Source organism: Chlamydotis macqueenii, chromosome 5 (assembly GCF_036417535.1).
Source record: "Chlamydotis macqueenii isolate bChlMac1 chromosome 5, bChlMac1.mat, whole genome shotgun sequence".
Taxonomy (NCBI): Eukaryota; Metazoa; Chordata; class Aves; order Otidiformes; family Otididae; genus Chlamydotis; species Chlamydotis macqueenii.
The window spans coordinates 46,712,313-46,729,322 of record NC_141560.1 but is presented as its reverse complement, the minus strand read 5'-3'; the positions used below and the strand labels follow the sequence as shown (position 1 = coordinate 46,729,322).

Genomic DNA, 17,010 nt, shown 5'->3' with positions numbered 1-17,010 from the left:
TCCTCATTCTGTAACAAAGTGTAAGATTCAAAGAGATAATGCAAATTATTAAAAAACATATTTAACAAACTGTTAACTTTGCAGACTAAAAAATAAAATAAAGAAACAGCAAAAACATTTCCTAGAGACAGTAGGACCAGTGAGGAGTGTAAGCACTGCGCCCAGAACTAGCAGTTTACAGATCTGGGTGAAGTTGCAATAGATATCTGACATCAATACTAAATTAGTCACATCACATGTTCTGAGCATCTTTGAGAAATACATATAAATTATAGTATGTTAGTTTTTGCTGTACCCACAAACTGAACACAGCACCTTCAGGGGAGGTGGATGCCTGAAGGAGGCTGTGGCCCATGGAGGGCCTACTGGGGCAGCCATTCTGGAGAGACTGCACTCCGTGGAAGAGATGAACCACACTGGAGCAGTTTCACGAAGGACTGTGGCCCGTGGGAGGGATCCCATGATGGAGCAGGGGAGGAATGTGAGGAGTTCTTCCCCCGACCATGAAGCAGCGGCGTAAAACAACATGTGATGAACTGACCACAACCCCCATTCCCTCTTCCCCCCTGTGCCGCTTGTGGGGGGCAAGGTAGTAGAGATAATGTTAAGCTTGGGAAGAGGGAGGGGTGGATGGAGGTTATCTTGTTCTCTGTCTCATTATCCTGCTGTTTGTAGTAATAAATGAGTATTTTTCCCCAAGTCGAGTCTGTTTTGCCCGTAACGGTAACTTTAAGGATTTCTCCCTGTCCTTATCTCAGACCTCGAGCTGTTTTTCCTTGTATTATCTCCCCCTATTCTCTTGGAGGGTGGGGGGAGTGAGAGAGAGACTGCGTAGTCTGGTCCCGATCGGGGCTTAACTACGACAATAGTCCATCATATTAAGAGAAGGATGTCTTCAATACTTTCTTTTCTTATTTCTAAGAACGTAAAAAAAAACATTTTAAGTCATTTTTGCTATTAATGGAATTACACTCCTCAAAATATATGTAAAGGCATAATAAATGCCAAACAGTACAAAGCCCTAAAGCTCTGTCTTCTTTCTAGTGATCTGATTAGTTATAAACTGATAGAAAGCACATCTCTCTTTAAAACAACATGGAAAAAAATGTTCCCAGCTCTAACATGTGAAAGATTTCAAATAAGTTTCAGGTCCTATACTGACTCTAAGTTCCACTGGAAATCTCTTTAACTATATTTTCAATTATTTTGATCCATGAAGTGTGTCATAAATAGACCAAATCATTTTCACATGAAAGTGTTTCTCTTAATGTGATTAATTTTTAAGATGGGTCTCTGTAAGTGCAAAGGTATCAAGTAACCAGAATTTTCTGCAAACACAGAACACAATTCACTCCACATTTCCAAAGATTTATTTATTTAATTTTTTTTTCCCTCTTTCTAGCTCGTTACATCTTCTTCACTAAAAGCTACTTAAAAGTCATACTTTAAAATGTCAAAATTCTCTCCCTTTAGTGACGCTTTTTCTTTCTGATTGTATCAACAGTAGATTGGAAACAAATCAGATTGCTTTGGAATACAGAAATAATTTTGTCATTAAAGAGTTAACACTATTCTAGGTTTTATTAGAAATTTTAAAAGAGTAAAAAAATCCTTACCGAAACCCAATATTTGGTCCTGAAGAATTCAGAAGTGTCTTTGTCATGTTATTGCTTATGTTAATTATATTATAATCACTCAGTTTTATTCTGGTTTCTGTAATTATAACATTAAGAAAATAATTATAGGGATTGTCATATGTAATGTTATCTTAATTAAAAATATTTTTAGAAATATCCTGATAGATATTTTGCATTTATAACAATCAGCAAATTTATCTTCCTTGAAGACCTCCCCAGACCAGCACTTTCATCCTCAGCTCACCACTGAGTTACATGTCTTCCAGAATTTCACCTTGCTCTATTCAGTCCCATGCTTTGTCTCTGCAATGCCAAGCAGCATTTCTCAGCCCAGAAACCCTCCCTTCCCAGGGATCTGAATTTAAAGAGAAGCAGGACTCTGATTCAGTAAAGCCAAGATCAGGTAGAACTACAGAAAAGTGGTGATATTTACACTCTGTCTCTACCCTTCACTTTTAATGAGGAAATGCTCCCAGGGTAAAGCCTGTGACAAGCCTTTGTGGACACCTACAGAGTAGGAGTTATTTTTGCTTGTCTCGTATGACAGATGAGAAGGTGTTACTCCTTCCTACAACAGGGCACCCATTGTTAATTGTCTAGTTTGTTAGGATGCAGCCGAAGGCTACATTTTTTTCTAAAAGAAAACTCCCTCCTCCTCAAGCCTCCCTTCTCCACCAAGTCTTTCCGTAGTAAAGCAGCCTCCATCACTCCCGCCATCCCTGATGCTCTGCTGCAACTGCCTCTGCACCGAAAACAGGGGACCCTTTGCTTTGTTGCACAAACAATCAGGGGACTGCTTTTTCAATGATTACTCAAAGGCCTTGCTGCCTGTGCAGTTTGACATTTACATGCATTATTCATGGAATAAAGCATGGTTTAAATGTGCAGAGAAATATCCTTCTTCTCCCAAAAATGCATGGAAAATGCATATGTCAGTAATCTCAGCAATGTCTATAGAAGACAAAAAGGAAGATTTGGAGAGAGACTATTCAGTAGGGCCTGTTGTGACAGGAGGAGGGGTAATGGTTTTAAAACAGAGGGAGGTAGATTTAGATTAGATATTAGGAAAAAATTTTTTACAATGAGGGTGGTAGAACACTGGCACAGGTTGCCCAGAGAGGTGGTGGATGCCCCATTCCTGGAAACATTCAAGGCCAGATTGGATGGGGCTCTGAGCAATCTGATCTGGTTGGAGATGTCCCTGCTCCTTGCAGGTGGGTTGGATTGGATGACCTTTGAAGGTCCCTTCCAACCTAAACCATTCTATGATTCTATGATCTGCTTTTGGGAGGAGGAAATCTAACCAGGAAATGCATAGGTACTCCCTGTTCCCCTTGAGTGTGGATGAGCCAGAAGGGGAGAGAATATATCTGCATTTTAATACTTTATCCTCTGCACTGTTATCCCTCCTCTGAGGAGCACAAAGGGGATATCTGTGATCTATCAAGGTTCTTTCCTCTGATGCCCTGTCCAACACCAATATCTGCATGTGCTTAACTGAGAAGCATGGGAAAACAAAGGTACTTCAGGAATAACAGTTTGCTGGAGGCTAAATGAAAGCATATGGCACTCACATGAATGACTCTTACAGCCTCTAAGTCCTTACAATACGTATTTTTGGGTAGTTGAACTCTTTCGAGCTGTTCCCCATGTTTGATAAAAGAATCACCAGAAAAAATTTCTTTTAGTGAGGTTGGGAAGTCCTGCATTGTATGAAGGGAGGGAAAAGAGTTCCAAATCTTGAATAATAACAAGCTTGAAAAGGAAACAGTACAGAAAGACTGATCAATTTTTCCTTCAATACCCGAGTTATTTTTTGTTTGTTTATTAAAAACTACTAAACGGAAGGTTTTATTTTTCCAGAATTTTTGCATAATATACTCTAGCAGGAGATCTCTAATCTGAAGTTATAAACAATAGCTACCACAGTTGTTACCTGATCCATTCAGGTAATGACTTACTCTCCTTTTAGTCTCCTCAAGTAAATTCAATTTCCTGACCTGGGCTGCAGCTTCCAGGTTTGCCCCAGCAATTAGGGAGCTATAAAAATCAAAGACTCTTCATTTTCAAAACTGATTTCACTTAGTAGTTAGCCATTACCAGACAAGTTAGAAATGCTTTTAGAGAGAGAGAGAGCTCGTAGACCTTTGCTGTTAGGCTGACTATCCATTTGCAGAGAAGAAAGAAGTATCTCATCTCCTTATACTCCTCAGGTGGTAAGTTACCACTGACAGGATATGAAGAGATGAATCTCTCCTTTCCTGATCTTTGGCTTTATTCAGGATACAGACTAAGAAGAAGAGGTACAGCACAATGTCCATAAATCATACACAAATCCCTTCAAAAACGTCCAGTAACCCAAAGTGAAAGGAGTGAAAATTGAGGGGATGGAGAAGGGTCAAGCTGATTTCTCAGAGGACTGGGCTAAGTGGTGGCAAAGTTATGGTGACACAGCACAGCATGTACTGATGTACTTTCACATTAAATATAGAAGAAAGTTACTGTGGGTGTGTGATGCAGGCCTGGTATTAATTATGTGTTTCTCTCCAAAAGGATCTCAGAGCTTCTTTTCTTCTCCATAACTGCTTGTGTTCACATAACCCATCTTTAAATAAAACTTATTGTTAACTTTAAAAATCTGGAGGGTTATTTAAGTCATTAAATTCTGTACAGAAGTTTAATCGATTTCTAAATAATAAATCAACTCTGGGTGCTCTCAATAATCTTGGTGTAACACATTTCAATCCAGAAGCATTACATAGTATTTATCTTTAATGAATAATAAATGAGAGATTGGTATTGACTGAACAAATGATTAAATATTCCATCAGTAACAGAACATGGAAATAATTTTTAATTATTAATAAGCTACAGATTTTTCTTGTCAAGTACTGTCATCTTTCTCATGAATGACTTCTTTTTATAGCTGTCATCATAGGGCAGATGAATACAAAAGTCAATTAAGGCCAATATTGGATACTTAGTACATAAAGGTTCTACCATCAGTCTCTGAGAAAGAATAATTGTTTCACAAGATACTAGGGGTCTTACAGCCTCTCTCTTTCAGTGGAGTCTTTGGTTCTGAAATTCTACTCTAATACATATTTGTTAGAGAAAAATAGACACTGGGAGCCATAAAAACTGATGGTCAGCTGGCCGGCCAGCTGAGAGAAAGCTTTTGCTGCTAGGTTTCTTCTGCAGCTTTTGCACTGGCTGCAGTTCTTCTGGTTCCCTAGAGAGTTTTTCACAGTAAGATTTCATAAGTTCTGAAATTACCTGTAGCAAGGCAACCACCAGAAATGCCCCTGAACAAGGTTTTTTCCTGTACTGGCTACCCTGATGCCTATAAAGTCACCCATGTGCTACTGGAATAGAACAATGTGGTCTTTGGCTATATCTACACCAATGGACCTTTTGCACCAGCTGTTCTGGTTTTGTTTAGTGAGGGGGGTGCCTAAGGTGGTAGCTTCTGTAGGAAACTGCTAGAAGTTGCTCCCCTTTGTTCAGTGGACTCGACTGGGCCTAGGGCGGACTCGCTGCTGGCCAAGGCTGAGCCTATTGGGAGCAGAATGTTCCATGATAACGCCTCTGCGATAATGTATTTAACAAGGGGAAAACAGAAAAAAGAAGACAAGATGTGAAGCAGCTGAGCGGGGGCAGAGAGGGGGAGGCGTGAGCCTTGTGGGCCTTGCAGGCCTCACCCTCTGGCCTCTTGCTGGGGGCCGACTGGGCCCAACTCGGCCTGGCCCGGCTGCAAGAAGTGGAGAGGAGATGAGATGTGAATGAGATGTAAAAAGGATCCTGAGAGGCGTCTGCCAGCCTGTTGTGAAAAATTTTTCTTGTGAGAGGAACAGCTGCAGACGCCAAGGTCAGTTCAGAAGGAGGGGGAGGAGTAATACGGCTCCTGGCCAAGATTCCCCTGCAGCCTGTGGTGACAACCATGGTGGAGCAGGTTGTCCCCCTGCAGCCCATGGAGGCCCACAGAGGAGCAGAGATCCACCTGCAGCCCCATATCGGGGCAGGTGGAGGCCTGAAGGAGGCTGTGGCCCATGGAGGGCCCGCTGGGGCAGCTGTTCTGGAGGGACTGCACCCAATGGAAGAGATGACCCATGCCGGAGCAGTTTCACGAAGGACTGTGGCCCGTGGGAGGGACCCCACGAAGGAGCAGGGGAGGAATGCGAGGAGTTCTTCCCCCGACGATGAAGCAGAGGCATGAAACAACGCGTGATGAACTGACTATAACCCCCATTCCCTCTTCCCCCTGTGCCTGCCGCTTGGGTGGGGGGAAGGTAATAGAGATAATATTAAGCTCAGGAAGAGGGAGGGGCGGGGAAAGGTTATCTTATTCTCTGTCTCATTATCCTGCTGTTTTTAATAAGTAATGAATAGTTTTCCCCAAGTCGAGTCTGTTTTGCCCATAACGGTGACTTTAAGGATTTTCTCCCTGTCCTTACCTCAAACCTCGAGCCTTTTTCTTATTTCATCTCCCCCTATTCTCTTGGAGGGTGAGGGAAGTGAGAGAGAGACTGCGTAGTCTGGCCCCAACTGAGGCTGAACTACGGCACCAGCCCATCCCTCTGGTGTCCCAAAGCCATACTGTGGCACCACCAAGTTCAAAGTCCACACTGGCACTAGTACAGCCCCTCCTCTTCTCCCAAAGGAAAAAACCTTTTGCGTGCTCTAGCCAGGACCAACAGCTTCAGCTGCGGATGACCAAAGGCCCAGCACTATCTATGACCTGTACCACAATGCACAGCTGTGCCTCAATGCAGGTTGATCCCCAATGGGCCATGGTAAGTCTTCACTTACAGTAAAGAAAGATTTCGTATGTGGCAATATAGTCTATTCGTAACTTGCTGTCACTTTCACTCGGTTATAACAAGGAATGAATACGCTTGTTCCTTTATACCATGCTACAGTGTCATGTAGCACAATCTTAGAATTGTGTAAAAATCACCCTCTCAAATGAGATTACCCTGACACTCCCAGTCTATAGCAACCTTTCGTGTTCAGCTGCAACTGATCAGAGTGCTGTAACTGGTAACTGCCCAGTGTACTGGAGAGTAGTCTTAGAGTAATTTATGTCAGAAAACAAGGGTGTACAAAGCAGCTGCTCCTTGTCTATGTACATACTTTCTAACGCACCTTTAAATTGTCTTCTGACTTTGTGACTGAACAAGTTTCTTCCCATGAGATTTGAAGAGCATAACCACTAAGCTAGAAGTAACTGGATCTTATTTTACCTCATGAATTATAGAATTTTCTATCCAAGTCTCAAACACAAAATCTTTATTAGAACAGGTGAAACTGTTTTATTTTTCTTCTAGAAAATAGAGTTTTGTTAAAAAATAAAACTTTTAACACAAATATGTCAATTTGACTGGCATTTCCTTAAGGAAAGGTGAAAAATGTTTCCTCATAAGGGAAATTGCTTCATTCTAATCTTTTTGCAACAGAATATTTATATATTTTTTTTTAAATATTGAAGACCTTTTGTTTCAAAGTTTATATTAATAGAAGCAAAAAGAAAAGAAACTTTATCATGACAAATTTCTACAATTTGATTTTTTTTTATTTACAGCACTGTTCCTTACAATTAGTATCTGAGGACAGATTAACAAGAGAAAAAAATAAATGCATCACATAATTTCAGCACTCTGTTCTAGATATAATTGTAGTCTTAAAGGTCTCACCCACCACTCCTTGAACACTGAAAGCCTGAGAAAACTACAAAGCATGCAAGGAAAGGAGGCAATATTGTCACAGGGATCACACTGTTCCCAAGTCTGGCATCATCTCTAAGCCTGGCTACAGGGAGGACAGATGACTTCCTTGTGCCTATAGTTCCACAAATCCAACATAGAATTACTGATATTACTATACTTTTAAGAAATATTTTTACTTTATACATAGGCCAGGCTTAAATTCTACTAAGTCTACTGTAAATTTTACCAAATGAGATGCATTCAACTTCCTATTATTTTACCAAGTGAGATTCAGTGAAGTGTCCACAATTAAGCACTATACCAGAAGGCATGATAATTATTCTTTGAAGATTTGTGCTGAAATAACTATGAGCTATGAGGCTGAGGACATTCCAGAATTCACTTGTAATTATACAGAATAGAGGTAATAGAGGTAAAAGGGACAAGTTCATCACCTCTCAGAAACCTTGGTAATTGTTCAGGATTTTTATGTAGCAGAGGCTACAGAGACGAGGAAAAGCTACACAGAAAGATGTATCAAAAATGAACTTTCCCATCCATTTTCATCATTGTTGCAGTTTTCATAAAATTCAGTCCATTGAACTTGTGCCAAAACCAATGAATTAATGAAACTTAAGTCTCAGCTCATTTTTAAGGATATATTTTTCTGTAATTGTGTAAATGTAGAACTGACAAGGCTGAAGAACTGAACTGAAACTCTTCTTTGCTGGGTCAATCACAGAAGTGGTGGGCCAGTGAGCTTCCAGGCTGGTTCTTCCCACAGTTCCAGATCAAATGGGGCCAGTTCAAAAGTCAGGAAGAGTTATTCCTTTCTGTATGTAGAAGATGAAGGCCTCAAAAGCTACCTCTCCTTACTTGTCTCTCTTTACCTCTGCAAGTTTTTAGAGTACCCTAAATACACTGAAGCGGGCTTGATGGAGGGAAGTGTGATCCTGAAGACACCCTCCAAATCATTCAGTAGATCTGGTTGTTTTCCTTGGCAAAGTGTAATTCCACTGGCCCTTTTACAGAGGTTTTTGCTAGGAAGGAACAAAGTCAAACAAAATGGAACTTCCATTTTCTGCTCAGGGCAAACAAAACAAAGAAGAGCTTAATGTCTCTTGCACACCTGTATGGGATCTGCATGTCTAATAAATATTAAAAACTTTCCTATTGTGTCTACTGAAACTGCATATGGGCTTGAAAAAGCACAAGGAACAATTCTGTTGTAAATGATGTTTTTGTGGCCTGTCTTGTGCTTGCTCCATCACAATCTTTCAGCAGCTTTAACATAGCAGAAATACTATGGAAAGATTGTAAGAAAAAAAAAATTGAATGCAAAACAGGCAAAAGTGAGATAAATCATTAAATCTGTCAGAATGTTTCCTTTGATAAGCTTTTCTGAAGATGAGAATGGATTGAGAGCAGTCCTGAGGAGAAGGACTTGGGTGTGCTGGTGGATGAGAAGCTCAACATGAGCAGGCAATGTGTGTTTGCAGCCCAGAAAACCAACAGCATCCTGGGCTGCATCAAAAGAAGCATGGCCAGCAGGTCGAGAGAGGTAATTCTCCACCTCTACTCTGCTCTGGTGAGTATGGCATCCAGCTCTGGAGCCCCCAACATAAGAACATGGACCTGTTGGAGTAGGTCCAGAGGTGGGCCACAAAGATGATCAGAGGGCTGGAGCACCTCTCCTATGAGGACAGTCTGAGAGAGTTGGGGCTGTTCAGCCTGGAGAAGAGGAGGCTCCAGGGAGACCTTATAGCAGCCTTCCAGTACCTCAAGGGGGCCTACAGGAAAGACAGGGAGAGGTTCTTGTCTGTTGTAGGGCCTGTTGTAGGGCCTGTTGTGATAGGACAAAGGGTAATGGTTTCAAAATAGAAGGAGGTAGATTCAGTTTAGATATAAGGAAGAAATTTGTTACACTGAGGGTGGTGGAGCACTGGCACGGGTTGCCCAGAGAGATGGGTGGATGCCCCATCCCTGGAAACATTCAAGGCCAGGTTGGATGAGGCTCTCAGCAACCTGATCTGGTTGGAGATGTCCCTGCTCCTTGCAGAGCTGTTGGACTAGATGACCTTTAAAGGCCCCATCCAACCCTAACTATTCTATGATTCTATGAAACAGAGGACTAGAAAGATAATAATATTTTGGCAAAATTGATTTCTCATATCTAGAACATACATTTCCACTACACTGAGTGTATCAGTCAATGACTCTGCAAAAGAGAGTAGGTTTTGTGTATGGCTATACCTAATACTTTAAAAGCTAGAAGAGACACTACTTCCATGAAGTTTTTATCCCTAGATTTTACCTTTGTGCATTAAGTGTTTGTATTTGGAAAATACAGTCTGAGTAATACATTTCCATGGCCCGCCTAAATGTTTGCAGCAGTCCAGTTCTCTGCTAGTAGCATAAATGGTCTTTTGATTTGTTTAGGTTTTTGAGAAACAAGGTGATTTTATTGTTATTTTACTCATTACTTGTAGTTTCATCTTGAAAAAAATTAATTAGGGCAATTTCAAGTTTGCTAAAAAGCACAATAGTTTGAGTGAAGAGTTATTTCCTCTACCCAAAGTGCCTGTTTCAGAAATTACATTTTACTGCATGAGAACATTCTGGATTAGTTCTATTTCTCAAAGAAAATGTTAGAAGGTGTTCTATCAGGTGGCCCTGAGGTCAAAGAAAAAAAAAATTGATATTGGTCTCATATATTTTAATTATTTTAGAACTGCTTTAAATAAAATAAAAAAGATAGCTGTCAAACTTTTCTGCTCTTGAGAAAAGAAAAAAAAACCCCAGAATTGGAGTACAAGAAAGGCAATTTCTAGGGAATTCTGTAGATTGTAATATGGTCATAAAGGATTGTTAAGGAATAAATATAAAGTTGATGAAAGGAGAAATTTTTAAAACATGATGCGTAATTAATCTGTGGAACTTGCTGCCACAGGATATAATTGAGGTTAAGAGCTTAAATAGAATTAATAAAGAATTATACATTTGCATGGATAATGAGACATGATAAAAAATTACTAGTGTATAAACCTTTGTACTCAAGGGTAGAAGTTAACTGCTAACAGGTAGCAGCCTGAAAGCCTCTAACAAGGTTCTATGATAATTAAATATATTCCGATTAAAACCCATGTTTTTATCTTATTAATTCTACTGGTACACTACACTGATTTTCCTTTGTATTTGTCTGCACTTTTGTTCTGCTGCCTATACCATTTATTTCCAGGGAACGGTAAACGTTTAGTTGTCCTAGTTTCTCCTAATATCCCCCTTGGTATGAAGAGAAAGAGAGAGCTCATTTTAATATATTCCTTCAAATCTAATTTGCAGCACTTTTGGAGTCCCTGCTGTATCATTATGCTGATAACTAAATCTAATGCACACTTGAGAAAGTAGTTGTCGGGAGCTGATAACAGCAGCAGGCAAAATGGAGCAGTAATGTGGCCACACAGAGAAGACAGAAGAACTAGGAAGTGACAAAGATGCCACAGAAATGCAATATCAAGAGGACAAGGGGAGCTAAGAGAGTGAGGAAAATATTAATGGATACTGGAGAAAAAGGAAGCCTATATGAAGCTCTAGGGTCATGGATATCTCAAAGGCTGCCTTAGACTGAATGAAAGAAGATGGGAATAACTGCAGAGAAAAGTCTGAATGGGAACAGTATAAAAATTTGAAAGCTGTTAGTCCTACAAAAAAAAAATTGTGATTTTTATGAGAGCCTTAGTACAGCTGCACAGACCAGATACTACCCTTATTTTGTCAAGTAACATAGCTTGCAAGATGCATTTATTAATAGGCTTTTGGCTGGTTTGCTAAAATAAAGTAATGAATAAATAACCTTGTTTGGCCTGAAAAGGATTTATAACCTACATGATATACAAATAAGAGGTGCTTTGTAGAGTCAGGTCAGACCTTAATGGATCTGGAGAAGCAGAAGACGTTTTCTCTGCGTCCAGATCCTAGAATATGTCTGTGCTCTATGAATGAGACAGAATTGTACGTCACATAGCGCTGGTCCTTGGAAGCCTTGCAGCTGAAATTCTAGGTTAGTTTTCTCTGGAGACTTGGCAAATATTAGGTATTACGTTGTTAAAGTTCACATTGCTAGTTATGACCACTGCCTATGGTCTTCTAGCAATCTTACTTTCTAAAGAATTTTGTAAACAAACCCAAATATGTTTTGTTTCTATGTAACAGACAAAATTTTAAGACAGTTTAATGAGAGGAGGATGAAGACCTCCCTCATGAGTTTTTGACAGGAAATACTGCATGACTATAAAGCAATGGAGTTGGGATGAAAGGAGAACTCCGAACACTTTACTGGAGAAACAGGGACTGCAACCTTGGCGAATGCAACACAACTCAGTCATGCCTACTGGGCAGGGATGTCCTCAGGGGGAGTTACTGGGTGCCTGAAACATCTGTGTGTGAGATAGCTTCATTACAAGGAGAAGACATATCCTGTGGAGGTTTAGAAACTGTGAGTATTGAAAAAAAGTCTGCAATGCAGAATGTTAGTATTTAAAGATGTTATCTACATTTATCATATTTGTCACTTGTCATTAATTTAAATTCCCTTTATACATCTGTTCAGGAAATAATTAGGATTTTATGCTGCAGTAAATATGCTTGTTCATCCATTAGAGCAAAGCAGAAGATTAATTGCATTACAATGGGAATCAGGACTACTGTATTTGGAGCTGCAGTGATAATGGTGACAGCTGTGCTGCCCACAATACTTTGCTCCAGTAAGCTTCAAAACCAAGTATGGATGAGAAAATAATTAAACTTCTGACAAGGCAAGGTTATCCATGTTCTTTTATTTGTAACCAGACAGACAACAACCAGAACAAGAAAAAATCACATTAAAACAAACAAAATCATATTGTTACAAAAGTTCTGTTAATCAGTTAATTAGTTATTTGTACACACATACATTTATATACACAGATTCATACCTAACTAACCTAAGCTCTCTTTAAATATCTGTGGTAAAACTCCAAAATATACTAAGACATCATAAGGCTATATTAATTTGGCAATAAAGCTCTAGAAAGCTGAAAAAAATCTCCACTGCCACTAAGCGAAAATGACATTGCAAAATTAAAGCCAAGACCAAAGATAATGAATCGGAGAAAAGAGAGGGAAGCTGCAGGAACACACTGTAAAACTTGCCCTGTGTCGCTGTGTCTATCTCAAGACAAATAAAGAGTGGGGTGATGGACCTCCACACCTTTCTTCAGTCCTAAAGTGTTTATGAATGGCCAAAATTGTCCTCATTGCTATAGAAACTGAAGAAATATGAGATTACTTCTTTTCCTGAAATTAAACATCTATAACTTATGTAAAAGTGTCCCCTAAATGAGGGTCCTTGTGATGGCATTTGTTTATGAGGATTGACTAAACCCACTGATAAATACAAGGAAAACATTTAATCCAAACCAATAATTTCTGATTAGCCATGGGTTTTGTGCAATTAAAAACTCTGTTTCTGGATGATTCATGTCACTCTAGAGTATTATATCAAATTGGCTATTGATGAGGTGAGTTTCAGCTTATCAGAAGCTAGGATTTTTAGGGATATTTTGTGATACTCATAATGAGTTAAAAGCAAATATAAATTGGCAAGATTCTTACAGGCTTGACAACTAGAAATCAGCCGTAATACTTTAAGTACATTTAGTCTTTGGTGGCTGCTTCGTAATTATGGCCCCATTGCCCTGACTAAATATAAAGCATTTTTACTGCCGCAATATTTGCTTGAAATTTTTTTTTGCAGCTAGTGCAAAATCTTCTTTATTTGGATTTGTTGGTTGACTCACTTTGTGGCATGTAACTGGGGCCAAAAGCAGAGAAGGTACTGCTCAAATTCAAAGCCAGCCATATATCTTACTTTTGAAGTGGATGAATGCTTAAGAGATGGGTGCAACTGTCAGTGGGAGGTCCAGGTTATTTAATGTCTAACATTTCTGTGGGACTTTTTAAAGGATGATCAATGCCTGACACATTTATCTATGCTACAGAGAAAAGTGCCCTGAATTGACCTAGTCTATTTGAGTTTGGTGTGGTAAATTAAGTCCAAAAAATAAGAATTCATTTTGTGTGAATAAAAGACACTAGACATAGATTTGTATGAAGCACTTGCACAGTAGAATGTGAATAATGTGATCTTTCAATTTTTCATGCCTAGAATAGAGAAAGGAGTTTACAAAACAAGTCACTGAAGAAAAACTAATTGATTATCAGAGCAAATAGGTTGGAAACAGATCTTGATTTTCGTGATTAAAACTAGTATTACACATCCATTGAACTGCTGGCTAACAAGACCTTCCCCAAAAGGCCGTCTGACTATTCCAGATTGTATACTAAGGTATTTTTCATTCCTGTGCTATAGTCAGTCATACATTCTGTAAACTGTGCTTTGCGATAGCTCAGCTTCAATAACTGTTATCAGAAGAATGGATTTTCTTTTTCAGGGTGTGTTGGAGTGTTTAAATCTCTTTGTTCTTATTCAGGATGCTAATATTGGCTGATCCTTCTCTATTTGATTATCTTTGTAAGTCATCTCACTCTCCCTCTTCTGAGGAATGAAATTAGGAATGCCTTTTTCTCCCCCTATGACTATTTATGAGCATCACAGGTAGATTTCTGTGGGGCTTAAACAGAAGCAATCATACAATTTCAGCCATGCACAGCACCCCCCACCCCAAACTTGTGTTATCATGTGGAACTTCTTATATTGTTGCTAAAGTAGCAATAGAAGAAAGAGGGGGAGGAGACAATCTCTATTCACTTATAATACAGAGTCCTTTTGTATTGTAAACAGTTATCTAATAGATCAGTGCTCTGTCGATGGGTTAGTGGAGGACAGCAATTGCTTTGCTGCTGGCATGAAAATGCGCCACAGTTCCATGTGCTCTGTGGGATGATGCAGACTGAACCAATATCAGAAGCAAATACTGTGGTTGCACACATGAAGTGAAGTACTCAGCACTTTACCCCCACCTCCTTACCACCCCTCCCCATCTTGGCAGAGCATAGCTGTGAAGTAATAACAAATGCCCACAGACTGTGGACTGGAAACACTGCACTTAAATCCAATGTGTTAGGTTTGGATGTAAACAGCTATTTCCAGGACTAACCCAGAACTGTTACATGTAATGAAGAAATGGATATGATGACAAGCCCCAGAGTTGTGACCATATGGAGACAGGCAGAAGAAGCAGCAAAAGGGAATGTTCCTTTTGCACTACATTATTCTGACACTTTTTCTCAGTATGAAGATTCACTATAACACAGACAAATCAGATCTGCATGATTAGTTTTCTTTATGATACTTAAGGCTTAAAATTAAAAACTTTTGTTGATTTTTAAGGTCAATAAAATATAATTTTATCATCTAGATTGGACCTCCGATCTAACAGACCACTGAATTCCATCTAGTCACTCCTGATTGCAGCCCAATAATTTGTGTCTTCATTGAAGAGATTAGGAACGGACAATTTTCCTAAGTAGTGTTTTGCAATGGTTAATTACGCTCACAGCTAAAGGTGCAGGCTATATATCCAATTTCAATTCTTAGAATTATAGACATAATTTCTTATTGCATATGTCTATCCTGCACTGTAGACCTTCTTCAATATATACTATTTTCCTGTCAGTGAAGATGCTTTGCAATTATTGATCGCCTCTCCATTTTTCCCTAATAAGATAAACAAATGAGCTCTTTTACTCTCTATATGTTCCTTTCATTCAAGTTCTAGATTTTCTTCACTCTTTCCTATTGCTTCTTTCTTAAAAAAGGTATGTTTAGTATTACTTTCACGACTGATAAGCACAGTAGTAAAATAATTCATTTTCGTCTAGTAATTAGTTTGTTACATATCCAAACTTTGTGTTTTCCTTTTGTGCAGTAATCTTACAGTAAGAAACTTCCAAGAGTTCAAACAAGTTTAAGTTGTTGATTTTGGCTGCTATTAATATGAACAGCTTTAGGTACTAAACATATTTGTCACAACTTCCACCACACATTAAACTCTTTGAGTGTGCTTAAAAGGGCGAAAAATAATTTGAGAAAGAGAGAGAGAGAGACAGAATATTGGCTAAAATGCCATAATAACACTTCTCTTAAACTGTGCTTTTTATAAGTAACCAGCAGGATATCTAGCACTGCTCAAAGCATCTTTGAAGATTTGTACTGTGGAAGCTGCAAAAAAAAAGTTAGATAAATGTAATGCAGAACAGTGGTTTTGTTGTAAAATACTCTTGTTTCACAAATCTACATGTGATCCTGATAGGAATATTCTCTCAAAATTGCTTTCTGAAAAGCTAACTGATAAAGCATACAAAAGAATGAGAATTATTTTTTATTATTCTATTATCACCACAGGGAATGTTGGCCACTAATGGAAATAAGGGCTGGAATGTCCAGCCGTAGCCTATGGTTCCCACAGATAAGCAGTTGTAGGTAAGAGTTGTTGACAGCATCCACAAAATAAAATATATGCAGAATGCTTGTAGAGGGGGTTATAGCTTTTATTTTAATGTTTTCTTCAATTCTTTGAGCAAAATCAGTAACAAACATGTCTCAGAATAAGCTTGTGCGACTTCACTGCATTATGGAAGAGATCCTGAGCTTGTTTGAAGCATTATGAACAGCCAATCTTTAACTGGTTGACAGATACACACATAGGTAGGACAGAGGCCATCTGATCTTCATTTTATTTTTGTATGTTTTTCTTCTCTCTTCCTTTTTCTTTATTTTCTGTTCCCTACCCACTGTTCAAAATTCTGCCCACCTTGATGATGTAGGGTTATTTATTAATATATATGGGAATTTCACCTGTCAAGCTGACTCCTTTGTCTGGACTATATAAAAAGCTTAACTGAACAGTGGAACAATGTGTCCAGTCACTCTTCTAGCCAGTTCTCTTGAACGAAGAATTCCTAGTGTCCAATGTAGTCTGAACTGACAAGAAGAAATTATAATTTATCACTTGACTGATAGAACAGAAATGCAGCATCTAGTCTTTGAGTCTTTTCTGTCACCATCTTCTATCCCATGACTTCCATACGTACAGTTCGGCATCTGGTCTAATGGGATTACTTTTGCATTGTTGAATTCAAGATCAGACTTTGGTGAATAGCCTCTACACAGGCAGGCATCTATTACTGTTATGTAAAACCTTACTGATGAAAGAATTTCAGGATCTACACAGCTCATACGCTTTAAATTATGCTCAGGTATGCAATTTTGGTTAACTTGATTCCAATGAGTTGCCATTTACCTCAAGTCTTAATTGCATTTACCTCAGGTCCATAGTTGCAGACCCTATATTATAACACTGCTTTTACCTACTGCCTTATACTACAGCAGAAAGATCTACCATTAAATACCACTGAAACAGTTTTGAAAATTAATTCTTAGGTAGACAAAAAGTCATTTTTTCTAATTGACTACACAACTCACATAATAGTATATTTAATTTCAGATATGTTTGCAATCCTGTTTATTAAAGACTGAGGTTCTCCCCCTCTGTAGATTGATATTATATATTCTGTTTCAGTGGCTCTTTGTGCCAAGAAGAGAGAAGAATGAGATTAGGGAATATTCATCTCCTGCCTCCATTGCTTTGTATTCTGGCAGGGCACTT

The 17,010-nt window shown here is 38.9% G+C and overlaps 1 long non-coding RNA gene across 1 annotated transcript in view; it reads left to right on the top strand.

The window, feature by feature from the left end:
• The first annotated feature begins 555 nt into the window (after positions 1 to 555).
• LOC147600567 (uncharacterized) overlaps positions 556 to 17,010 on the top strand; it is an 87,705-nt gene continuing 71,250 nt past the window's right edge. The window contains exon 1 of the long non-coding RNA XR_015258789.1: positions 556 to 636. This is a non-coding gene — a long non-coding RNA (uncharacterized LOC147600567). The remainder of the gene's footprint in view (positions 637 to 17,010) is intronic.